The sequence below is a fragment of the Pogona vitticeps genome, chromosome 5 (genome assembly GCF_051106095.1).
Source record: "Pogona vitticeps strain Pit_001003342236 chromosome 5, PviZW2.1, whole genome shotgun sequence".
Classification (NCBI taxonomy): Eukaryota; Metazoa; Chordata; class Lepidosauria; order Squamata; family Agamidae; genus Pogona; species Pogona vitticeps.
Window position 1 is genome coordinate 73957688 of NC_135787.1, and position 26343 is coordinate 73984030.

Sequence of the window (26343 nt, forward strand, 5' to 3'; positions counted from 1 at the left end):
GCAGTGCAGGCGAAGTTAGACGTGACAAGGTGTATTTTCTCATACAAATAGCCCCAGGCTCAACTGCCGGCGTCTCCATTTACAAGGATCGGACTAGATGGAGGCTGCCAGTCGGAGTAGATGAAAATGGGAACTTTGGCTTAATCCTCTCCTTCCTTGTTAGGGAGCCCAATTTATAGAGGAGACGGTGGCTTCCGCAATCGATACACATGGTATGCAACGTGGTGCTTTTCATGAAACAACGAAATGAAACAAATGCCTGCGAGCCTGCCTCTGACTCCAGATGAACACCATCCTCCCCTCTCTGCCCCCATTGTTTGGAAAATGCGTCTCCGAACATGGAAAATGACCTTCCTTCAAAGAAAGTGCACACGTGGTGCGTGTGATCCTGGTGCGATCCTGGTCAAGGGGAGGCAAAGGCGCCGGAACACGTCGCCACTTACACATCGAATTTAAAATTCCACCTTATTGAAATCTGCAATTGAAGCAAACCGCGGGATCCGTGATTAAAAAATCGATTTATCGGGACAGATCTCCAGTCAAATAGAAAAACGCTTGTTCGCCTCCCTTAGAAGAAAAGCAGAGTCAGAGTCAGAGCAATAACTGAAACTTGAGTGTGATAAATCAGTACGACTCTTCATAGGATTTGGGGTTTGTTACCTAGGCAAAAATCCTCCAGATTTCTCTCTTCTGAGACTGTTCTTCTAGGGGCGCAGAGCAGGCGATCAGAGGGATCATCGGCTCCGGAATTTCCATGTTCACTTCCTTCCTCTTTTTCCTCAAAGCACCGCGCTACTTGATTACAGCCATGGAGCAAATTAAATTAATAGGCGGGGCGCGCGCGGATGAAATCGCTACATTAAGTCGAGTCAAAGGGTTAGCGCAGGCAGCGTCCTATTGCCCAAGTTGGCTGGAATTGGTTAATACCCATGATTTTTGGCAGGTCTATTGGGCCGCGATTTGAAAAACGGAATCTTCTGTGTACAAACCCATGGGTTTTACTAACCCCTCTTGCGGAGGGAACTCGAGGCTAGAACAACCCTGTCTACTCCTACTTACAGGAAGGTCCCTTTGGCTTCAAGCAGTGTTTGCTTTTCAACAAAGATGCTTAGGATTCCGCAGGAACACCGCCTTGTAACGCAATCCGATCCGTGTTTACTCGGAAGCAAATCACCCCCGTGTTTAGCGGGTGCTCCTCTGATGCAAACGTATATCGTGCTGCACGGTTTAGTCAACCGATCCGAATGTTAGTTCCAGCTGTTGCAGCTAGGCGTACTTCGGAATAAACCGAGCTAAAACGGGGGAGGGGAGGAGAAGAATGCTGCTAATAAAGGATTCCCCCCCCCCCAACAAGACAGAGACCTTTTAGTAGTAATGTAACCGTTGCATTAGAAATTCGGATGGTTTCATTTCCTCCAAAATGTAACGGTTAGTTACAATACTTATTTCGGAGCGAAGTCCCGCTGGGACTTCTGAAGTGGTACACAAACATAGGATTTGCTATTTTCCTCCGATTTTTTTTTCTGCAAAATTTCAAAGGATTTTGCGGCTGCTTCCAACGACTTCGTTCGTAGGTTTCTTCCTTTCTAACAGCTCGGAAGATTGACTGTCCGTGTGTGCAGAGATAAGACACAATTGAGGCAATACTGAGATATAGGATCTCCTCTATGCACAAGCATCGGAGCATCACGCCTCAAAATATATACCTTCACTCTGCATGAAACAATAATTAAATCAACTGCTTTCTTGCTAATACTCACGCCCACGTCCGATTTTAAACGGCGCATTGTATAAGCTCTTGATTCGCTGAACGGGTTCTGCTTTATTCCAAGAGGCGGCGCGTTAGTGTTTGCCTCCATTCGGCCACTAGAGGGCAGCGCTCTCCTCTTTTCTAAGCTGTAAATTGATCACGGCAGAAGCCCAAGATAATTAGTTTTATGTATATAATATTCGATCATGAAAATATTCTTTGCCTTATCCTAGGATAGGGAGCCTGTAATATATGTTAAAACAGTTAATTTTTTTATTATCTTTCCGAATTGTTTTACCAGTCCTGGCCCTCCAAATTATGGTAGCATCCACTGAAAATGCAGGCAATGTAAGCAACGTTAAATCTAATTTTTTCCTGTGCAAAACCTAATTAGCCATTAAAAAGAGAGAGAGAGAGATTGAGAGAGAGAGAGAGAGGTTAACGCCAGCGCCTGAGACGGTTTTTGTTTAATAATCCTATTACTGACTGCTCATCATGTATAAAATGGTGCTGTAGGATGCAAAATTTTCCACTTGTTTGTAGGAGAAATGTATACGCGCAGGAGGTAGGGGAGTGCGCGAAGAAGGCACACGCTTGCAATGTAAGTACCCATCCTCCTTTATCTCTCTTCTGTCCCCCCCCCCCCCCGCCACCGCCTCGGCTTTTATTGCCGTCAATGTAGGAAATCTGATCTCGGCCCCTGGAAAGCTGCTCTCCCAGTCTCCAGCCATTATCAGGGACTGCTATTTCGGCTTAGGTTGGTTTTCCCTGTCCAATAAATATATAAAGAAATAAATCCCTATTCCTCGGAGAATAAGGGAGCCTCTCAGAGGCTCAACCGGTTTGGGGTCTGGATTTTGTTGCGGTTGTTTTCTTGGGAAGGGGGACGCACTGGTCCCTCCCCTTGTGGGGCACAGAGGTCAGACGAACTTGGAGCGATCCAAAGGGAACGCGGCTGCGATCCTATGCGTACGCGCTTACTTCGGTCAGTTCCACCGAGCTCAGTAGGATTTGTTTACGAGCAAAGATAGATAAGAAGGCGCTGCTGCCTTTATCGCTTGTGCTCTTCCGAGACCAAGGAGTCCCGTAACCTTACCCAGGCATCTGTCAAAACAGTGCTCTTTTTAAAATATTAAATTCAAAAATCTATTCAAACCTAATCTGCCCATGGTTATGGGGGGAGCATTTCCCCCTCCTTCTTTTCGAAGAACTCAGACATTTCGATCTCTCGGGGTATTTCATAAAACATTAGAGGCCCGAGTCGTGCAGGCAAACAAAAGGAAAAAAATTTATTCCTCTTTAAAAGTCGATAATGGATCGGTTGAAAGCCCTATATTTTATTTTACGGGGTGGGGGAAAGCAATCAAGCAAGGGTTTGTGTAGTTTACTTCAACGGGGTAGATTGTGAAGCAACTAAAAACATTTCCCCCCTCTTTCCATTGGACGTTCGAGCAGGTCGCCCGTTACACAGAATGTAATGAAGCGCAGCAGGTTAATAACGGAAAGATTCATTCTGCAAACTAAACATTGGAGACTAATTATTAGGAGTTCCGTTTGATGGCGTAGATTGCTTGTTTTAATAAACAGTAGTGGCTGTGAACATAGATCGTCAGGGAAGCGAATTCTGTCGGGTCTTCAACCAAGGATGCCGGGAAGCGGGTTCAAGTACGAAGGAATCAAAAGTTGTAACACCTTGACCCATCAAATGCATTTAAAAGCGGTTTTTGTGTTAAAAACTGGTCTTTTTCGTTCTGATTCTCTAAATGCGTTACAAGGAAATAGCGTTTCTTTACCTTCGGTTAATCCGCATAGAAAGCAATTAAGCTTCACTTCGGCTATCTCGCATTTTAAGACTGAAAAAACGGAGTTTTAAAGATCCCCGTTATTTGGGAAAGCGAAAGCGAAATATTGACTGATAGCAAGATGTATGTACAGTATGTTTGTTTATCATCCGGGAGGAGAGACGCGTTTTTTGTATCGACCCAGCTGGAAAAGTGTGTGAAATGGTTTCGGATTTTGCCAAAGCAATAATTCACTGCAAAGGGACGCCAGTCCACCAAATTGGGGGGGGGGGGGGGTGGTGCAAGGAGGGGCTTTTAAACAATCCCGCATTCCGAGGTTTCTTTCTTGGGTCAGGCTTTCTGCACAAAGCGAAATGCACGCTCAACAGGAGAAATCGGGAACGGCAGAGGATTCTCCTCCAGGATCCCGGCGCTTGTGTCTCGAAAAAGGATCCATCGGCCGCCCCGGCCCTTTACAGGAGAACGGAATTCTCTGCTCGCCCGCCGGCCGGCCTTTTTAAGGGAAGAGCGAGAGGGAAACAAAAGGCTGTCATTCACCCGCCAGGAACCAAAGGCGACCTCTGGGGACAAACGTGGTTCCCCCCGCCCCCTCCCCGAAACCGGACTCTGGGCGGGAAAAGTCCAGAAAAGGACCCGAATCCTTCCCTCCCTCCACATACACACAGCCTTCCAAAAACACGTTTTTTTTTAAAAAAAAGTCCGAAAGTAACAAGGAAGGGCAAGGAGTTTGTGTGGCGGTGGCTGTTCAGGGAAAGGGAGAGTAAGGGAGATGTAAAGCGGGGGGGGGGAGAGAAAAGAAGGCGGTGGCGGGGGGGGGGGAGAACGCAGCCGGCTCCTGAAGGCATTCCTTGGGGTTGCAGGGGCGGCCACGGGGGGCAAGACCAGCGCCACCGGCTCTGCGACGCTCCGAGGGGCCTTCTCTGGGGAGGCGAGGGAGGAAGCCGGGATCAGGTCCCCGAGGGACGGGCGGGCGGACTGCCGTTCAGCGATGGAGGGCCTAACTCGGAAGGGGTGAAGGATTAAAGCCGGCTGTACTACACAAAGGCTGGTGGCCGAATAACACGGCTCAGGCCTTGAGCAGCCGCAGGTTGCTTTGCGGAAGGAAGGAAGGAAGGAAGGAAGGAAGGAAGGAAGGAAGGAAGGAAGGAAGGAAGGAAGGAAGGAAGGAAGGAAGGAAGGAGGGTCGCGCCATGTAAACGATGGCCAAGTCGGTTTAGGAAATGCGTGTGTCCCCGCAGTCACCCGTCTTGGTTTCGGCTTCTCGGAGCGCTGGGAGCGTCCGGTTGAAATCAACGGAATGAACCTGCTTATTTCAGTCGGGCACGCAAGAAGGGCGAAAGGGGGCGGAGGGTCGCCCCACCACCCCGATCCATGTCCTTAAAAAATACTTTCCCCCCCCTTTTCCGGTGTCTCGGTGCCTCCAAAAAGGGCACGTTTCGGAGCCATTGGTTTCCATGGGATCTTGAAGAGCCCCGCTCGGCCACGGCAGTCCTCCTCCGTCTACTCGTGGCAGGAAGGAGGTTCCACGGACCTCCGTGGGAGTTGCTCGCGAGGAAGCCAACAGAGAAGCTGGCTGCAAATCTTTCCTATGCAAAGCTCTTCTGTTCCACTAGGAAATGGGCGGCTGAATCGGAGCCGACACGCTTTACTGCGGCCGGCCGGCGGGCTCCTTTTGGGCCCAGAAAAAAACTCAAAGCGACATCCCGAGACCCCTTTCCTAATCTCTAAATGGAGATTTAATGGTTTGCCCTCCCCTTTAGACGTTCAGGTATATCCCAAACCGAGGGAAACCGATGTCCATCTGTAGAGATGGGTAATTCCTCGGGTTTGCAGGGGACCTTCCTTTTTTGAGCGACAAGGCAGAAATTCCGGGTCGGCTCTAATCTGCTCCAAACATACCATCTGCCTAGGCTAAGCAATCTGGGATTTCAAGGCACTAGTCCCGATTGTGGTTCAGTCCTAGTGGCGCGGTATAAAGTGGTTGCGGATCGGGACTCCGCAGAATTGCGAAGAGGTTGTTGTCTACTCCACAGACACACACGCACGCACGCACGCACGCACGCACACACCTGTTTTCGAATCTGCTCTCCTGGCCGAGGGGACGCTGGTTCTTTTGCCAATTCCCTATAAACCATAACCCCGCGATCTCTTGTACTTCGATCCGGCTCGTCCTAAACAGACACGACAGCTGTATTCCAAACAGTGAGAGAGACACCGCTGTAAATTATCTTAATTCTTTGCCTTGGCATGCTCCCCCCCTTCCTTTAAAAAAGATATTTGGAATCAGCCCGGAGCGCATTCACGCGTCCATCAAACTCCTTTGATAACATGCTGCTTTTTTGCCTCTGGGACGCGGCCCACAAACTCCGAGGGGCAAAGCCGAGAAGCCGCCTGACGCAACACACAAAGTCCTGGAGCGAGACCAGTCCCGTCCCGTTCCCTTTTATGAAGTCCCTACCGGTGGACTTTGAATCCTATTGAGCTGAATTTGCCCGGTAAAATCCTGACACTTCAGCTCAGCTGAGATTCCTCCCCCAGGGTTGGCCCACAGATTTTGGTGCCTGAGGCAAAAAAAAAAAAAAAGAAAAAAAAAAAGCGTGCAGACAAAACGACGAAAGAATGCAAAAGCCAGAGACAGGGCGGCCAAACCCAGCGAAATGTATTTTGGCACAAGAAGCAGTCAACTAAATGAGCGCTTTTCCTCCTCCCACAGTAAAAATGCGTTAATAATACAGCAAATCCTTAATACTTTGATACTCATCCAGGACCCCCAAGGCCTGCTGCCTGGAGCATCCGACCCTAACGCTAGCCCACCAATACCCTGCTCGTCCTGCCCTTTGGTGAGAGGATCGGTCCCCCTCTGGTTGCTACATATTCCGCGATCGACTTCTTTCCCACCCGCTCTGCGGCCGTCTTTTCCTCCACCGCCTCTCTAGCTCCGAGCGGGCCCTTCCTGCCAGGGGCCAAACGGGTTTCTCTTTGTTCGCAACGAAGTTGTGGCCGACTATTATGAAAAGGGAGGGAGGGAAGGTCATGGTTTTAGAGATATGGGACTGCAGTTTACGCCGATCGCTTGGACCTTCATCCGATGGGCGTAATTATTCACAAACGGATCCCTCCCTAAAAGAATGTACAAGGCAGAGGAAAGATCCTCCGCACGATCCTGTCAACCCCCCCCCCCTCGGGATGCCTTGCACACCTGCCGCTGGTCCAGCACGCAGGGGCAACAGGCGCGAGGAATATTCCGAAGCCTATTTTGGAGAATAGAATCCAACGGTTGGAAAAATGGTCAGTTTCCATTTCTCAAAGACCTTACACGCGTGAAAAAGAAAACCAAAACCACATACGTAAACGGATCAGCTCCTGAACGCCTTTCTCAACCACCCTGCTCTTCCAACCGTGCGCGGGGAATGGTTTAAAGAGAGAAAAAAAGGCTCTCAACGGGACCATTAAATGCTGCGTCTTCGTTTTGAACTCTGTCTCGTCTCCTGAAAGTCAAGCAAGGAGCAGCTGCCTAGTTGTAGCTCGTGTAGACCCACAAGTCTCTGCCCCGAGGCGCTCACAATCTAACACGCGCCGAGGGAGCCGCGCGAAAGCGGCGCTGAGTAGGGGAACCGCGCCTTGGAGAGGGGCCGCCGCCTGGAGGGGAACTCCCCTTGAAATCAGCCGGGTTCCCTGGCAAGTAGAAGCCCCTTTGAGATGTGTGTGTGTGTGCCTGTGCTCGTGGGCGCGTGAAAGAGGGGATTGTGAAAGGGCTTCCGCGCCCCTGGACGCTGCAATAATGTTTGCCTTGTGGGTGCGCAAAGGAGCCGACCTCGATGTTGGGGATTCCGACGGCGTGGTCAGGGCGATGCCACCCTGCGTGTTGGGATTAATCTTGAGAAGACACCCCTGCCTGAAGTGTGGCGCGCTGCTTGTGCGGGAAGAACAAAAGAACGGATTTATTCCGGATTATTATGTAGCGTCAGCCACAATTAATTTACTCTCGAGGCCTTTTGTTCAAACGATCCGTTCAGAGTCTCTCTTCCCCGCCCCCGTCAAACGCTGCTGTCTTAGACTTTCCCCCTGTCTGTTTCCAACCTCTCATCTGTCCCAAAAACTTTGATATTCTTTCAGATTGGAGATTATGTCAGGGGTTGAGGGGGTTGTTTTTTGTTTGTTTGTTTTAAGCAAAGCTTTTAAAAAAGGACGCCCTTAGAAACCCGGCATTTTAGAGGCCACCAAACAAAGTTGCCACAACAAAGCACACACCCCGGACCGTCAAGGGCGAGGATTTTCCCTTGGCTCGCTCGCTTCTGGCGAGCCCAAAACTCGAGCCAAGAAATATCGCGGGGCAGTTGAGTATTAGAGGGTGAAGCCTTAAGCGATGTGTTGGTATATTAATTAAATAAAAGTATAGTGGATTAGTGTGCGTGAAAAGATGCTATTGTTGCCGGGAAGAGAAGGAGAGTCAAAGGCACATTTTTACAGTATATCCTCTGGAGCCATATGGATTCTGGAACCACATTGTTGTTGTTGCTGTTGCTGTTGCTGTTGCTGTTGCTGTTGCTGTTGCTGTTAATCATCATCATCATCATCATCATCATCATCATCATCATCATCATCATCATCATCATCATCATCTTACAATGAATTGATCAGTTCTCTAACCGTATCCCTAACGGACGGCCTTCTGAGGGTACCTGTATAGCACTGCGACCCTATAATACTACTTTTCTAGCGTCCATATGTAATCATAGACTCTGTTTTAAGGAGGGTAAACCCCAGTCCACTCAGCAAGTCCCAACATTTGACCGGCCAGATAGGCAGGCTATGCGACTGTGCTTTAAATGGTACAGCTGTCATGTTTTCCCCCCCTACTCCTCACCCCAGTCATCTAGGCTGATATTTTGGTGCTCTGGTGATGTATTAGGATGGAGCAAAAGCACGAGTACTCCGCTTAAATGAAAAGATCAATCGGTTAGGGTTAATTACTTAGGACCTTATTCGATAAATCGCTTGAGTTTATCGATAAAACACACATAAGCGATAAAACATATATAAAGGGACGAGCAGCGTGCGCTACAATTTTTTTTTGTGCGGGAAGGTGGTGCTCAGGCTTCAATCGTATACATATTTACTCACAAGTATTCACACTTCCATACTTAGTAATGTGCGAATAAAGTGGGACCATTGAATCGGGTGGGACGTGCACAGAACCGCGCTGTCTTGGTTTACTACTAGATTAGGGCTGCAGTCCTAAGCAAGAGGGAGGGGAGAGGTTTTGAAAGCATCTGGAAGGCTGTTCAGACGATGTCGTAAATCCGGTTACCACTAATTCGAAGGAGAACAGAGCCAAATGAACTGCTCAATTGCCAGATGGTAAACTTGCTCTTACGTAAATCCGCTTGATTCAATGGGTTTACTCCAGTTGGGGCTGGTGATTGCACCGAGGCCCAACGACTTTCCTGTTGGTTCAGTTCGGACGGCAGGAGAGCCGGCAGCCTGGAGGTCCCTGCCCCGCAGCTACCTTTGAAGGCAGTTCGGAATCCTCCAGGACTTGCCGGCCGCCCTCCCTTTCCTCTGGTGTTGGAGAGATGCAGCTCGTGCCTGCGCGCAATCGGAGGCACAAATAAACCGGTTTCATCCCGGTCCTCGTTCGGAAGGCAATCGCTTTTAAATGTTGCTCTCTCGCTTTCTTCCTTTTTGAAAGAATTCAAACCCTTTTTTCCCGAGGAATGCGGGTTTTGCATATTTGAACTGACTGCAAACCGACTGAAAACGAAAACGGTTTTAAGTGCCATCACTGAAATGTGAACCGGATTTTAAAAGAGCAACCGCGTTTTCCAAATTATTATGGAGGATTTCAACGAAAACCCATGAGAAAATTACTCTGGGCTCAATGCATCAAGAGCACCGGCGGTTTCGCCACTTAGACCGCACGCTTCTCACGGCAACGCCCTGTTCCGGGTCTGGCGTGAAAATAACAATAACAAGAGTTCAAGACGATATTCTCATTTTCTTCTCTGTCCCACAGTGGACGAGGAGGAGCTCACCTCGTGCAGCATTTGGGCGTGTGCGCGAGAGAGGACGCTGTTAAGGTGCTGTTTTGTCAGCGCGGAGAAAGGAAAGCAATTAATTGCAACCAATTAATAATTAATCCCTTTAAAAAACATCTTTATTAGCTCCCGTTCCCTCTTCTTCTCTCTCCCCCCCCTCTTCCAACACCACTCCATAAACGAGAGGGAATTTTGTCTGATAACCCCCCGAAGACCAAATGTCAAGTTTAACCAAATCGTTATTGCTTTATCAAGGCGAGCCTGCAAATAAATTAATCAAAAACAAATATGTCCTCGGCGAGCCTCATTTGCCCGTAATGGATGGAGAGGAAGCTCTACCGATATTATTGTCTGTCATTCAATCTAACAAAGTGAACATTTATTGCATATATATTAAAAATTATCCCTTAATCGAGTGGGGAACGGGGGTGGGGAGAAGGGATGCAGTTATTGGAGTCTTCCCAGAGGTGAGGTCCCCTTTGGATAAAATTGGGGAAGAGAAGCGCGAGGCGGGGGGAGGGAGGATCCGCCATCTCTCCCCCCGGGGAAAAAAAAGATGCTTTCACAAGGATCGGAAAAAAGCCTGAGGAGCGCCGTTGCACGGCACCCTTAGCTAACCGTAGGGAGAAACCAGGGGCGTTGAAAGCAGGGAGCGAAGGGAGGGCGCCCCGTTTTGAACGCGGAGGAGTTCCGCCGGCTTAAGGCTAGGCCGCCGTTTGCCTTGGGAGGGGAGGCAGCCCGGGAGAACCAGGTCGCCTTTTGTCTCTGGCTCGCCCCCCTTGGGGTATCGCATCATTTTCTAATTAGGCATAAAATTGCCTTCATACACTGGCATCGCCGGCTTCATAAACATAACCATTAGGGTTCATAAAGGAGGCCATTGTGGGCAGCCCTTCTCAAAATAGGCAAGAATTTGGGAGAAGCTCAAAGCAGGCCTTTTGCTTTGTTTCCCCTTTAGGGAAGATGGATGGCTAGTGTCGCTTCGGTGATGACTCCCGGCCCAGGGACATTGTCCAAACGGAAGAATATCTCTCATAATCATCACAATAATAATAATAACATGGAGAATTATGGCGTTTTCTGCCAGAGGAGACAGATGGGTTCCCCCGGGGACGGGGTGTGTGTATGTATGTATGTATGATGATGAGGTTGACTGGGTAGCTCTGGAGGCTAACAGGAAACTTAGAGGATCCTGGGGGAATTGAAGGGGGGAAGTAAACTTGGAGCAGCTAGGATTAGTATCTTGGGGAGTTTTAAAAACTTAGGATGATGGGGAGGAACAGGACTAAGGGAAGCGGGTCTGTCTATGTAAAGACCGACAAACAACTACAGATAAACAGATGAATGGATAATTCATCGCTTTAAAACTGCAGAGCTGGAAGGGACCCTATGGCTCATTGAGTCTAGCTCCCGTCAAGAAGGCACAGTGGGGAATCGAACTCCCAACCTCTGACAGATACACAAACCACTGAGCTGTCCAACAGCTCCATATATGTATGTACTTACTAAGAGGTGAGCCCCCTTCACTTCATTTGGGCTTATATCCAGGTGAGAGTACATGGGATTCAACTTTTTGTTACATTGATTTCAACAGGAAGGAATTGAAAATACCGCAGACCCTTCCTTTTGATTCAGGAGGGTTTACTGTGTCATCTTGTACATGTCTATCCTAAGGTAAGCCTAGGAAGTTTGATGGGACTGACTTTCAGGAAAATGGGTTTAGAACTGCAGCCTAGGGTTCTGATTCTGTACTCACATGATCAGCTCAATAGGACTTTTTTTCTGAATCAACACACATGGGGTTGCACTGTAAATCATGATTAACTTTAGATCATTTAAGGTGTTTCTAAGGTGGACATGACCTGAGTTGCAACATGGAATATGCTTACAGTCCAGCATTTCAGTTTGACCTATGTGTTCCCTTTTATTTCAGTGATTTTTACTTCCAGATAATATTTGTTGGTTGTAGTACCTGGATAGTTAATATAAAGTGGATTTATATGCATTGCCTGAATCCCATAATAAAATCTGTTTAATGGGGTTCAGACGTAATAAAATGTTGTTTTTACATCTGTAACTCCCAGGAAGAAGGATCTCTATTATGTCACTTTTGTGGGTACCAAGTTTTAAAAAAGAATTTGCATTTAATTTCTGTTCATATATTTGTCACATTTATCTCACCTTTATTTTATCTTCACAACAACCCTGTGAAGTAGGCTAAGGTGATAGTAGTAACTGGCCAAAAAAGGGCTTCATTGTTTACTGGAGAATTGAACCTGAATCTCCTTGGTTCAACTCTCTTAACCACTGCATTTTTCAGTGCTCACAACAGTGCTGTCCGGTTCCTTGGGACAGATGGGACACCACCCCACCTCTAACTCAAACTATAGCAGTCAGCCCCCTCCTGCCTGACTCCAGATCAGGTTCCCCCACCTGTGTTAACTCCTGCTCAAATCCCAGCCAGTGTGCGCATACATGTGCATGTGTGTGTGTATCCCCTGTCATCCCCCGCTATGCCTGTCACTGCTGGCTCTGTCCACCATTGGTCGCTGTGTTTTCCGGCCCACAAGTCACAATGGGCACCAGCTGCCACTGGATCACACAAACAGAAACATCTGTTTGAAAGTCTTCTTTCTTGTCCTGATATGTTTAACTTTACATCATTTAAGGTTCTCTAAAAGGACATACCATGAAGTCTTACTGCTCTGCAATGAACTTTTGTGACCCACTGCTCAGAAATATAATCCCCGCCTGTACAGAAGCTCTTCCTTTTTCTTCTGTCGTTACTCCATGTATTCCAGGGTTGAGCCCCAACAATGACAACAGATGCAAGGACTCAAAAGTAGCACAAATTAATTCTGACCACACCATTGTAGGTGTTTCCCCCCCCTGCCCCCTTGAGCATCCAGTTTTGACTGTAGTCAGAAATAGTATACTGGGTTCTTCTATTAAAATCAGAAACCTAGTGCAGTCTGACTGAGTTTCTTAATTTCCTGGGAAGGAGACAAAGGAAGAGGGCAGTTCCATGACAAGCCATGAATAAATGTTGCTGGGAATTATTTCTCCCCAGTCTGGGTGAGGCCAAGCCCTGCTGGGAACACACACACTAAGTGGATGGAGATGGATGGAGCCACTCCAGTCCCCCTGACGTGGTGTCAGGCATGGGACAATTAGTGTCTCCTGAAGGCTGCCAGGCAGACTGGACTGCCACTGACCTCTGCATGCTGGTCCACTGGCAGCCCCAAGGAGTTTCTCCCTTGCAAATTGCTGGCTTGCCTTTACAATAAGCCAATTTGACACAAATAACTTCCATGCTGTGTCTGTGTCTCTGTGACCTCATGTACCGGGGTCAAGATATAGATATAGATTATATAGATATAGATATAGATGCACACACACACACACACACACACACACACACACACACACACATTTCTAACTGCAGTTATGTCTCAGGAGTTCTTTAGTACTACCCCATGCAGCTGGATAAAAATATTAGCAGTAATAAAATAGGCTTTTGCAAAATAAGTATAGGCCTTAAACCACAGCCAAGTCTTCTGAAATCCAATAAATATCCAAGAGGAACAGTTAACCATGCACACAGTGGCAACAAGGGCAGTGGGTGGGGGATGAGCAAATAACAGTTACATGCACTGAAGTTGTGTTTAGGTAGAGATGAATAAAAGAGGAAGCCAAATGTTTCATGGGAAAAGTGAAACTTAGAGGAAGCGACAGGCAGAGAGAGGGAGAGACTCATCCTATAATAAATATGTTAGGCATTAAAGTGCTCTTGGGCTTTCTGTTGCTGGGAGCATCATGTAAAAATGCTGGAATGGAGATCCTAGTTTAGAGAAAGTACAAAATTTATGGAAGGGTGGGCAGCACAGCTGCTTTAAAGATAGTAGTATTTAACACGCCACTTGTGTTAATCTGTGTTACAGGAAAAAACAAGTGTAGAAATTCAGCAAGGAGTCTTGTGGCACCGTAAATACTAGCAAATAAATTACACCATAAGTTTTCATTGGCTGGAGTCCCTTCCCTCAGAATAATATACATAAGATAAGGGGGTTCTAATCCATGAAATTGTATGCCATAATATTCTTCTAAGTCTATATGTTGCCATGCGACTCTTCGTTGCAACACCCTAACATTACTTTACACCAATATGTTCTATTGTAAAATGGGTCAGATTTTTTTCTGTCCCATTTAATACAAATGCTTAATTCACAGACAGTACGACACGTGGATGTATATTGTATGACCTGATGCATATAGTCTATGAATGGGATCATGTGCCTGTGGCTGTATACATCCCATTGTTCTCCTTCATATTATATGCTTGTGAGATGTTGTGCTCGTCTAGAGCAGTGGTTCTTAACCTTGGGTAACCCAGGTGTTCTTGGACTGCAATTCCCAGAAGCCTTCACCACCAGCTGTGCTGGTTGGGACTTCTGGGATTTGCAGTCCCAGAACACCTGGGTTACCCAAGGTTAAGAACCACTGGTCTAGAGTGTGCTAGCCTTGTCATGGTGGATTCATCATCTGGCAGGCCTACCTTCTTTCTGCATTAGAATTTCATTAGAATTCCATTCCTGGCTTAGGGTACAATGTATGTTTATCTACTCGCACATAAATTCTATTAATTCACTGGGGCTTAACTCCCAGTTTACTGTGCAGCCTTAAGAGACAGTGAAGAAAGAGAAGTCATGGATGCTCAAAAGGTCTTAGAGCAGAAGTGGGAAACCTGTGGCCTTCTAGAGGCTGATGAACTCCCATCAAACCACAATAGTGAAGGCTGGTGGGAAATGGAGATCAACATGGAAACCACTGGACCTTCAACCCTGCCTCGGACCTGATCATAAGAGAAGTGGAAATCAGAAGATTGCGTATGACACCTGCAGCAAGGGTGTATGTTTCTCCAATGCCTATCTCCTTCCATTTGTTCAGGGTTTTTTTAAAAAAATAATGATATGCATTTATTTCTCTTATTATCACTAGAAGCAGTATAAGTAATGCACTCACAGCCCATCTCACAATGCATGATTGGCACACACAATTTATCTGTATCATACAGGGCACTAAACATACATCTAGATGGAGCTGATCATAAATCATAAATCACTCGCTAGGCACTGCCTCTGCATCTTTTCTCAAGCATAATTTTTATGTATTGATTGAAAGCCAAAAAGAATGGCAAAGCAGTGCCGGCTATGGAGCTCAGCCCTGCCAGCTTTACAAAGTAATCTGCTGTTTGTTTTATTTCAGTTGTTGATAGCCAGTGTGGTATGGTGGTTAGGACATTGAACCAGGAGTTGGAAAATCTAGGTTTTAGTCCCCCCTCCCACAAGACATTACACTTTTTGGGTGATCTTTGGCCAATCAGTCTTTCTCAGCTTGACCTACCAGATAGAGTTGTTGTGATTTTGAAGTAGGTAAGTCATACTGTTACCGAAGCCTCTCAGTCTGGCCCTGAGTTGCAGAGGAAAGGACAGAGAACATGAGACAAGTCCAAGGATATCTAGAAAGGGCGATATCAGGGTGTGTGCATTGGAAGAACCTGAATGAGATGTCATTTAAAAGAAGTACAGTATTACATTTTGCATAGCGTCCTGATAACAGTAGGCCAATGCCACTGGATTATAGTTCAGGCAGCTTGTGCTAATGAGAATTGTAGTCTAACAACATCTGGAGGGTTACATCCCCCATTTCTGCATTGGTATTTGTATACTGCCCTGCATTTTATAAATAGGTGGCCTTCTGAGGGCCAAATGTTTAGTAGAAAGGTACCATTATGCTGAGCAAGGAGAGAAATCCAAATGCAGTGGTGGGAATCAGGATAGAAGTGAAGTGATTAAGGTTGATATGGCAAAATCCAGAAAGCTATTCACCCTAGATATTGGTAAACTTTCATGTTTCTTCAGAAGTCAATGTTGCTGAGTTTGACAGGGCCAATGTATATTCAAAATGGTGGTTTTAATCCTTGTGATCGGGTGCTTTGTCAGTGTAAGACAGTTCCTTATTTTTGGCAGGAAATGACAAGAGAGGAGATTCTTTGAACAATTCTTTATTAACCAAACTAATAGGTTTTTCTACCACAACTTCAACAGGGTCAACAGATTCAATGTTAACAGGCACGTCAGCCTATGACAAAGGCAGCGTAGTCTCATAATTGTCTCCTTTTAACGGAAAGATTGGCCGAAGCGTTCCTGATCCATCCGTCTTCTCAGACAGCCACTCCTTACCGCACAGATTGTCCCACAGCAGGGATGACATGACCATTCTCCCTTGGGTGGCTTCTCATGCCGTCGGAGCAGTCCCAGTTGTATCACCCTCTTCCAAGGACCTCATCCTTGAGGGTATACTAAAACTGTCAATTCCTCTGGCCCCAGTCCTTCAATACAGTGGTGCCCTGCAAGATGATGTTAATTTGTTCCACAAAAATCGCTGTTTTGCAAAAAAAAAAAAAAAAAATCAGCTTGTGAAATGTGGTTCCCCATTGGAATGCACTGAGATCCATTTAATGCATTCCAATGGGGAAAATCGTCATTTTGCGAAAACTGCCCATAGGAAAACTGTTTTGTGATCAGCTGTCAAAATTGCTGTTTTGTGAAAAACAGTCCCGAAAATATCCATTTTGCGAGTCGCGGACCAGCTGTTAAGATTGTTGTCTTGTGAAAAATGGTCCCGAAAAAACTCCGTCTTGTGAAGCATGGACCGAAACATCATCCAGCGAAAATCGCCCATAGGAAACACCATTTTGCGAAGCGCTATAGCAATCACAAAAACTCATCGTCTAGCGAATAAACTGTTTTGCGAGGTAATCATCTAGCGGGGCACCACTGTAATTGGTTTCCCTTCTCCGACCTTTTTCCTCCGTCTCTTTGCAGTCTTGACTTTCAAAACCTATCCCCTTCTGTGGGATCTGGAACACTCTCGGTTGCCCTTTTGCTTCTAGCCATTCCTCTTCCAATACCACCACCTTCCTCATCTCCCCTGATTCCCTCCCTTCCTCCAACATTAGGAAAACGTCCAGCTCCCTTCTCTCCCTCTTTTCCTCCTCCTCTTCCTCCTTTCCTGCCTTTAACCCTTTTATCTTTGTTATAACTTTCGCTATCTCTCCCTTTTCAACTTCTCTATCTTTTCCTTTTTTTACAGACGTTTGAGGGGACGGCTCACTCTCACTCTTCTCTTCTCTTCTTTCATATCTTCTTGCTCACAATCCTGTTTCAGATGAGCAGATTAAAAGTGATCAGATGCCAAGTCCTTTGTTTTAATAGAGGGGTGGGGAATATGTGTCTTCTCAAATATTGTTGGGTTCCACATCCCATTAGGCCCAGCCAACCTGATTCATTGTTAGAGAAGATGATACTTTATCAATAGTGTATCCGGCAGGTCACAGGTTCACCACTTCTGGTTTAAAGGAAGTGTGGATTGTGCTTGAGCTCATAAAATCAGCAAGAGTCTCTTGTGAAGTGGAGATTGCTGAGAAACCATTACTGTTGCTACTCTTATGAAGTACTTTTTACACTGAAAAGTAACTTCTGTTATTTCTGACAAGGGAAACGAAGGCAATGTTGCTAAGAGGCCATTCTTGGGCAGCAGGCCTGCATGTTAACCTTTTCAGCTTCTATACAAGTCTGCATGTGTCTGAACTCATCATCTTTGTTTTGTAGCTGAAAGCTTCCATTTTCCTTCTGTATACAAAGCTGGCTTTCTTTCATGTGCATGACATCTCATTTCTCATTTTGCTGGATATTACAGCAAAGGAAATACTCTCCGCTGATCCAAAAGCAATGGTAAACATCCTAATAGGGAAATGCTCCCCAGTGGTAGCCCTATCTCAGCTTGCCTCCAAGGGGTGCTTTTTCTTCTGTCCTTCACATTTGCGTTCAGATCCAGATGACCTGAACTGTTGCTCCTGCTGACCTCCTGGAGGTCCCTAAAGCTGAGGGAATGTTGACTCGGAGGCTGTCTCCTTGTCTGCCTATTGGGAGCCAGCAGATTTATGGATTTTTGATATTAAATTCTTGCCATCATTAAGCCTGCTCTCCTGTTGACTTTCATTGACCCCCTGCCCTTGCTTCTCCCCTCCTGCCTCATCCACCCCCCACCCACTATTGAAGCCTGGTCTCATTTGTCCCCTTCCTTCTCCATTGTAGCCTCTGAGTTGACTGCTGTTCCTAATGGCCTACACTTGTTTGCTCTGTTCTTGAACTTGGTGGAGGTCACAGAGTCTAGGCCCCAGTTACCCTCGGCCAGCCGGCCTCCCTCTATCCCTAGCTACCAACTTCTTAATGACTTAAACAAACACCTTCTCCCCCTGCCACACACCCCACTAATGATCCCCCAGACTCCCCTGCCCTCTTTGGGGTTTTTTTTTGTTCAGCTGCAGGCCTGCTTTGGCCTACTGACGCCTTGGCCTTTCTGACCTGAGCCATCACCAGCTCTTCCCCTGGCCTTGTCCAGTTCTCCCTGGGCCAAAGGCCAACTCCGTGGGAGCCTTGCGTGCCACCAGCTGCCTTGAGGTGACACCCCAGTCACAAAGGGAGAAAAACCCTCTGCTCTGAGGCCAATGAATGTGCCCATTGATCATCTTTACCCCCTCTCCTCCCCAGTGATGCTTGTTTATTTTTACTTGCCCCCCCCTTCCTTTGCCTCCCTGTAAATTGCAGCACAGAGGAGAATAGGAAGCAATAAGCCTCCCATCTCCAGAAAGATTGGCGCTCTCTCGTGCTCTCTCATATCTTGGGGGTCTGTTCAATATCACTGTAGCCCGTGTCTTTTTCTCTCCCCCTTTCCGCTCCCCAGCTCTCTGAAGCTGCTAGATGGCGTTTCTGATTCTGTTCTGCGCTCAGCTCGCTCCCTCCCTTGCTCGCCTGCTCGCCTGTGCATTTGTGGCCCGGAGGTCCCTTTCCAAATGGATACTAATTGCAGGGGCTGCCCACTGCTTGGCTGCTGCAATTGCCCTCAAGGCTCCCAGGACCTGCTCTTCAATAGCTTAATTGACAAGGGCTTGTCTCTCGTTAGGAGCAGCTGGTCCAGAGCCTTGGCACATCGGGGGCCAGCTTAACACAGCAGCCTGCCTTTGCCTGGAGGAGGAGGGGTGGGGAGAAAAGAATGGGGGGGTTAATCGTGGTTAAAATGAAGAAAGATTTATCGTTGGCCCCTTTGGGGAAAATGACAAGAGACAGCTCCTGAGCTGTTGTTGTTGTTGTTTTCTCCCTTCCTGTTAAAGAACAGGAATTGGGGTGGGCCTTCATTCATCTAATGCCAAGCCCTGGCAACACAGGCGGGAGCTGTGCTCTCCAAGCTACTAGAAGGGAAGGTGGCATCACCAGCCATCGGGCAAGTGAGCTTTCCTCCCACAAGCATGCTTAAGGGTCTAGAGTCTTTAGAGAATCTCCTTTTGGAGAATTACAACTCCCAGGATCCCCAAGACACCATAACTGTTGGGAATTGTAGTCCAGAAGAAAAAAAAAGAATGAATATTTTACAAGTGTGGGAATGAATTGAAAATATAGTTCATTTTTAAAACAAGAGTTTACCCAAATCAACAAATGTGTTGATTTCCTGCCATCTCTCTCTCTCTCTCTCTCTCTCTCTCTCTTTGAGAGGCTGCTTATTTTCAGCACTAATATGAGAGGCTGGTGGTTTTCCTACTGAATGTAGCTCTTACAAATGGCAGGAGATTTTAAGGTATTTTTTAAAAAAACAAATGGCCAAAATTGGCAAGTTCCTTTGGACTCGGAGTGGCTAGAACTGGAGGCATAAATACTATGAGGACAAACTAAAATGGAAAAACAGTTCTGTACAAGGCAGTGTGGTGAGTGTGGTAGTAATTTAGCAGCTATGCCATAAGCAGTGCATGTTTGATATTGCAAAGAGATTTCTAATTCTTACTGAATAAAAGTGTTGCCTATGGGGGTCAAGAACAGGGAACCATCTACAGTCCAATGGCCCAAATCAATGTCAGAGATGTTCTTGGAGGCCATATGTCAACAGCGTACAGGCAAAAGAGTGGGACCAAAAAATACTAGTGTATTTTAGCTCAACATTCTTAGCTGCCAGTAACTATGTGAGGGGGTTTGAGTCAGAGAGCAATGTCATCAGGAGGCTAGACTCCATTACAAGCTTGGACAAATAGGAGAATCACCCAAGGCAGAAGGTTCACAGCTGAGGCAACAGACTAAGATGCATTCACCTTTGCCAGGAGTAACGGCCACATCAGTAGAAGAGAATGGATAGTTCCAATGGTGATGGGCTCAGAGAAATCTCTAGAGGGCAGCTATTGTGCAGCAGCAGTAGTTGGAGGATCTTTCACAGACAATCATAGTGAAATTCAAGGTAACTTTTGTTAGTACTGAGCAGAAGAAGGCAGTGGTAAACCACTGCTGAATGTTTGTCACCTTGAAAACCCTATAATGAAACAATGCAAAATTAAACAAGAGATAGTGCTGGATGATGATACTTCCAGGTCAGAAAGCACTCAATTAGTTACTAGGAGAAAGCAAAGGGAAGTACAAATAGTGATGTTGCTTATGACACAACTGGATTAAAGCCGAAAGCACATCTAGTGGCTGACATGCATAGAGGTGATGGAAAGACCAATGGTGCACAACACATCAAACGGAATACACAATGCAAACCAAGGTAAATTAGAAACAATAAAGCAAGAAGGGAACTTTAAAATATTGCAGTTCTTGGTGTCAGTGAAGTAAAGTAGACTGGAATGGGATATTTTCAGTCAGACAATTACACTCTAGAAATGACAAACTCAGAAGAAATGAAATGGCTCTAATACTGAGGCAAGATACAGTATTGACACTTAGCTTATAATGCAAGACCTAACCAAATAATATCAATCACTTCTGAGAAAACACATCAACATAACTGTTATTCACGTCTATACTTCAACTACAGATGTTGAAGAAGATGAAATCAAAAGCTTTTATATGAGCATCCAGTAGGAAATTGATCACACACCAAACAAGACATTTTTATAATTATAGGTAACTGGAACACAAAAGTAGGACCAAATGTTATTGGACATTTTGGTCTGGAGGGTCAGAAACAAAACAGGGGAGTGACTTGTAGAGTTCTGTGAAGCCAACAATCTGTTTATCACAAATACATATTTCAAGATGATTATATACATGAACATCACTAATGTCCAGAATAGAAATCAAATAGACTATGAAATTGAAAGCAGGAGATGAAAAAGCTGTAGTTTCCTCATCAAAAGAAGACCAGGAGCAGATTGTGGTACTGATCATGAACTATTAATATCAAATAGTAAAGCTAAAAAAGAACACTAAAAGAATCCTAGTGGCAAAACAGAATTGAAACAACATTCCTGATGAAAAGTCCACATAAAAAACAGATTTGTATTACTAAATTAACTTGACCATCAACTTTGGATTCAAATCAGAGATATTATTGGGGGCCATAAAAGGCAGGAAGGAAGGGTGAAGGGGGGGCAGATTATGAAAAAAAGTGGTAAAACGACCGAAAAACACAAAGGAGTAACAAAAAAAGTATTATAGAACAGTCTATTTCTAAATAAGAATGACACGATGTATTATGCCTCCTCAGGAAAAAGAACCAATCTGCGCTAACAGAGAGCTCAGAAGAAGATGAGACCTCAGCGGCAGCAAAAAGCAACTGAGGTAATCACCATGACGGGCAGACCACTTGTACTGGGGGGGCGGTCCTAGCGAATGCATGTTTGAGCTCTAGAATATTCCTGAGACCTCTGTGCAAGCAAAGATTAAACCCCTTGGTGTGCATTCACAGAGACCACAAAGAAGAACAGAGATATTATTGCAGAATGAAAAAAAACTGTAGTAAAAAGAAAAGAAAAACCTCAATGGATGATGGAAGAAACATTTAAAATTGTAAAGGGAAGATGAGAAGAAAAGTAAAATGTGGTGCAAAGAGGGTCAGAACATTGAACACAGCTTTTCAGCAACAGTCATGTAGAAAGAAAGGGAACTACAGTACTATTATAACCAGTACAAAGAAATAGAGAACAACACAAGTAGAAAATCAAGGTATAGTATCCAGAAGATCTAAGACATCAAAGGGAAATTAAAGCCTGGATTGAGAATGCTGAGAGGCCAACAGTGAAGCACACTATCAGATGAAGGAAAAATAAAGAGAAAGTGGAAAATGTATACTGAAGACCTATACAGAAAAGAAAAAGAATGACAGACTTCTTTAAAGACAAATCCTAGACTTGTTCTAGAAAACGAAGTGAAACCTGCTCTGAAAGCACTAGGAAGAAATAAATCACCAGGAGTAGATGTGGTGATTATAAAACTATTTCAAGCCACAGAAATTGAACCTGTCAAAATCCTAACTAGAATATGCCTACAAATTTGGGAAACAAAACAATGACCCACAAACTGGAAACAGTTCAGTATACATTCCAGTTCCCAAGAAAGGTGATGCCAAGAAGTTCAGTGACTATAGGACCATTGTTTTAATTTTCCATGCAAGCAAAGTGATGCTAAAGGTGTTGTAACAAAGGCTTTTGCCTTATCTGGAGTGATTAATGCTTGATATTCCAGTTGGATTTTGAAAAGGTACTCAAGATCATATTGCAAATATTGGAGTGACCAAAGAATTTCAGAAGAAGATCAGTCTGTGCTTTATGGACTACAGCAAAGCTTTTGACTGTGTGGATCATGAGAGGCTATAGATTTGTTCTGAAAGAAATGGGTGTGACTCAGCCCTTGATTGCCCTGATTTGAACCATTTATAGTGGGCAAGAAGAGATTCTTAGGACAGAATATGGAGAAACAGAACAGTTTTCTGTAGGCAAAACTGTCACACAAAGGTGCATTTTTTTTCTCCTTACCCTTTCAATCAGTACATAGAACATAACACAAAAAGCTGAACTAGATTCAGATGAAGGAGAAATGAAAACTGGAGGAAGGAACATCAGTAATTTAAGATACACAGATGACACCATCTTTCTGGTAGAAAGCAGTAATGACTTGAAGCGACTTCTGATGAAAGTAAAAGAATAAAGTGCCAAAGCAGGACTGCAGTTTCAACATTAAGACAAAAATTGGCACTCAGGTAGAGCTAAGCAACTTTAATATTAGCAATAAAGAAATTGAAAGTGTTTGTATTCTACCATAAATCTAAATGGAGAGTGCAGCAAAGAAATCAGAAGACTGAAACTCAGAAGGTACAACAGATCATCTGCTCTGTTGTACTCTTGATTACTATGTACAGGTATGAAAACTGGACAGTGAAGAAGGCTGACAGGAAAAACATTGATTCATCTGAAATATGGTGATGGAAGAGGGTTTTGCAGATACCCTGGACTGCTGGGCCCTAGAGCAAATCAAGTCTGAACTATCTCTAGAGACAAAAATGACAAAGCAGAGGTTGTCATACTTTAGGGATTTCACGAGAAAGCAAAACTTTCTGGAAAAGACAATAATTCTAGGAAAAGCTGAAGGCAGCAGGAAAAGAAGACCAAATATCAGATGAAATTACTTCACAGCCTCGAGTTTACAAGAGCTAAGCCCGGCTATTGGGGACAGGACATTTCAGCGATCTCTCACTCATAGGGTTGCTATAAATTGGAGGTGACTTTAAGGCATATTACAATAACCATTAAGTGGTCAGAGAAGCATTTGGTCTTTTTGCTGTGGGAAATATAGAAAATCTGGGGGGAAAAAACACTGCAAGGAAAGCTAACATAATGTACCATGAAGTCATTTCTGACATGGCAGCCATTTGCAGGGTTTTCCAGGTAGAGAATATTCAGAAATTGTTTACCTTTTCCTTCTTCTGGGGGGGGGGGGCTGTGACCAAGGCTACACAGGCTGGCTCTACTCACAGGAGGCACATGGGGATTCAAACACCTATCTCTCGCTCCACATTCAGGTGTGAAAAGGGCAGTGCCCTCCAGGAAACTGGCCATCTAAGTTTGCACACGTTTGAGTGGGCAAAGAGTTGCACTTTGTTGACCCAATTTAAATCTCTCCTAAGTCACCATGGGAGCAACTTAAAACATATGCTTAATACTCCCACTGAGGCCAGTAGATATTACAGTAAATATGTTTAGTACTGTCAGCATTGGGTTCACAGTCTGCTGTTCTGAAAGAAGCTGTACCCAACTGAGGAAAGTTTCATTACTTATCACGGTGTTTAAATAAATAAATGAATAAGTGCCTAAGCAGAAGTGGTGCAATTTTACACCGTGCCAAACCTTTTCCTGGTGGAAAATGGTGTGAAAAAATGTAGAATGTTGCAAGAGATAAAAGCAAACAAGGCATGCTTCATTCAGCAGAGCAGCCCAGAACTGTGATGTAACATGCTTGTTTGGGAATAATGATTTCAAGTCAGTGAAGCTTACGTCTGAGTAAATTTGCCTGACGTTTGGCTGTAAGGTGTATGTCCTCTTGAACTCGGTGTGATTTATTTCTAGGTAAATGTTCATATACCTGGAGCAGGAACTGGCAAGCCACTCTAGTATCTTTGTCAAGAATACCCCATGAACAGAAACAAAAGGCTAAAAGATATGACGTTGGAAGATGGGACCCTCAGGTCAGAAGTTGTCCAACATGCTACTGAGGAAGAGCAGAGGACAAGTACAAGTAGCTCCAGAGCTAGTGAAGTGGTTGGGCCAAAGCCGAAAGGACGCTCAGCTGTGGATGTGCGTGGAAGTGAAAGGAAAGTCCGATGCTGCAAAGAAAAGATGGAAAAAATGGTCTGAAACTCAACATCAAAAAAACTCTAAGATCATGGCCACTGGTCCTATCACCTCCTGGCAAATAGAAGGGGAAGATATAGAGGCAGTGACAGATTTTACTTTCTTGGGCTCCATGATCACTGCAGATGGTGACAGCAGCCACGAAATTAAAAGACGCCTGCTTCTTGGGAGGAAAGCGATGACAAACCTAGACAGCATCTTAAAAAACAGAGATATCACCTTGCCAACAAAAGTCTGAATAGTCAAAACTATGGTTTTCCCTGTAGTGAAGTATGGAAGTGAGAGCTGGACCATAAAAAAAACCTGACCATCGAAGAATTGATGCTTTTGAATTGTGGTGCTGGAGGAGGCTCTTGAGAGTCCCCTGGACTGCAAGGAGAACAAACCTATTCATTCTAAAGGAAATCAACCCTGAGTGCTCACTGGAACGACAGATCTTGAAGCTGAGGCTCCAGTACTTTGGCAATCTCATGAGAAGAGAAGACTCCCTGGAAAAGATGCTGATTTTAGGAAAGTGTGAAGGCAGGAGGAGAAGAGGATGACACAGGATGAGATGGTGGGACAGTGTCATTGAAGCTACCAACATGAATTTGACCCAACTCTGAGAGGCAGTGGAAGACAGGAGGGCCTGGTGTGCTCTGGTCCATGGGGTCATGAAGAGTTAGACACGACTAAATGACTAAACAACAACAAAAATGGTCATACAATTTGGCTGTACAGCATGCATTGAAGCCTGCCTCTGCATTGAATGGGACTTAAGTGCTTAAATTGGGCTGGACCCATCCCAAAGCCCTTTCTCCTTTTGGACCCAGCTTCTTTTCCCAAACCTCTGTTTAATATTTGATTTTAACAAGAGAGTCACTTCTCTTTCTTTCTGCAATGGTTATTTAGCATTTTACAAAGCCAGCATGCTTGAAAAGCAGAGTTTTGTTGTCCCTATGTGTGGGAAATCACTGGGACGTTCACCCACTTTGCCCCTGTGTGAATAAGGAGAATGGTTTGGGAGATCCTCATTGAAATTTGCAGTTTTCTTAAACAGAAATTCCCTAACTTTTGCTCATTTTCTCCACTTTTTTTTCACCCTGCAGGAACAATGCCAACATTGAAGCCCTCAGTTGGAGTCTGCACAGTTGGAGCTCTTTGGTGCCGTTTTAGACATCTTTGGATTTCATCAATCAAACTGACTGCAATTTTCCATTAAAAACCCTGAATTTGGGTCAGAAAGTGGGCAAAGCAGATAAAGATCATTGGAGCTGTCTTATGAGATGATAAATAGATAGCCTTTCAGACCAACAATGCAAGAAATTGCATCCCGTCTCCCCCCCTCTTTTTTTGGTAATTCGCCCCCAAATGGTTTTGAAAGCAGTGAGTCTTAACAATTTCTCCATGTTTTCCCATGGTTTAGAAGATGTCTTCACAGACTAGTCAATAGTGACTTGACATTTTCCCCCCTACAGAGTTCGTGGAAGTCCCCCTCCCCAAGTCCTCCCCCTTCCCTCCATGAACTAAAACAAATAATAGAACTTCCCCCCCCCCCCCCCGATCATCCCAAGAATAAAAAGAGTGTAGGTAGCTACCATGCAAAATTTCCATTCTAGGTCCCACTGATTCTTTCCATGAATGACTTGCTTCTTTATCTGGATATAATAAGTTGTGTCTTTAAATGAGAGAAAACAGTTAGACTTGCTCTTGAACTTGACGAATGACCTTTTAAATAAGAGGAAGCTTAAAGGTAAACCAACAGCTTCATTCCCCAGTCCAAAGAAGCATCTTAAATGGGCTGAAGCTTTCAGATGCTGTGAGCCTAACTGTTGGATTTATGCGCACGAGCCATTCGGGAGGTAGCTAGTCCACTCCCCCACCCCCATGTAACTTATTTCTTATCCAAGACACACAAGAGAAAGCTGCACATTTATGTTCTCTGGATGAACTGCAGTGTGAGTCCAGTTACCAATCGGGAAAAGGATCAGAGTGATATAGAGCTTAATAGCAAATTGCTGCCAACATATGAGCCATAGAACT

At 45.2% G+C, this 26343-nt stretch overlaps 1 long non-coding RNA gene across 1 annotated transcript; it reads left to right on the plus strand.

The window, feature by feature from the left end:
* Positions 1-2215: 2215 nt before the first annotated feature.
* On the plus strand, positions 2216-25533 carry LOC144589411 (uncharacterized). The gene is made up of 3 exons (XR_013545500.1): positions 2216-2351; positions 21183-21256; positions 25410-25533. It is a non-coding gene; the product is annotated as an uncharacterized LOC144589411 (long non-coding RNA).
* The last annotated feature ends 810 nt before the right edge of the window (positions 25534-26343 follow it).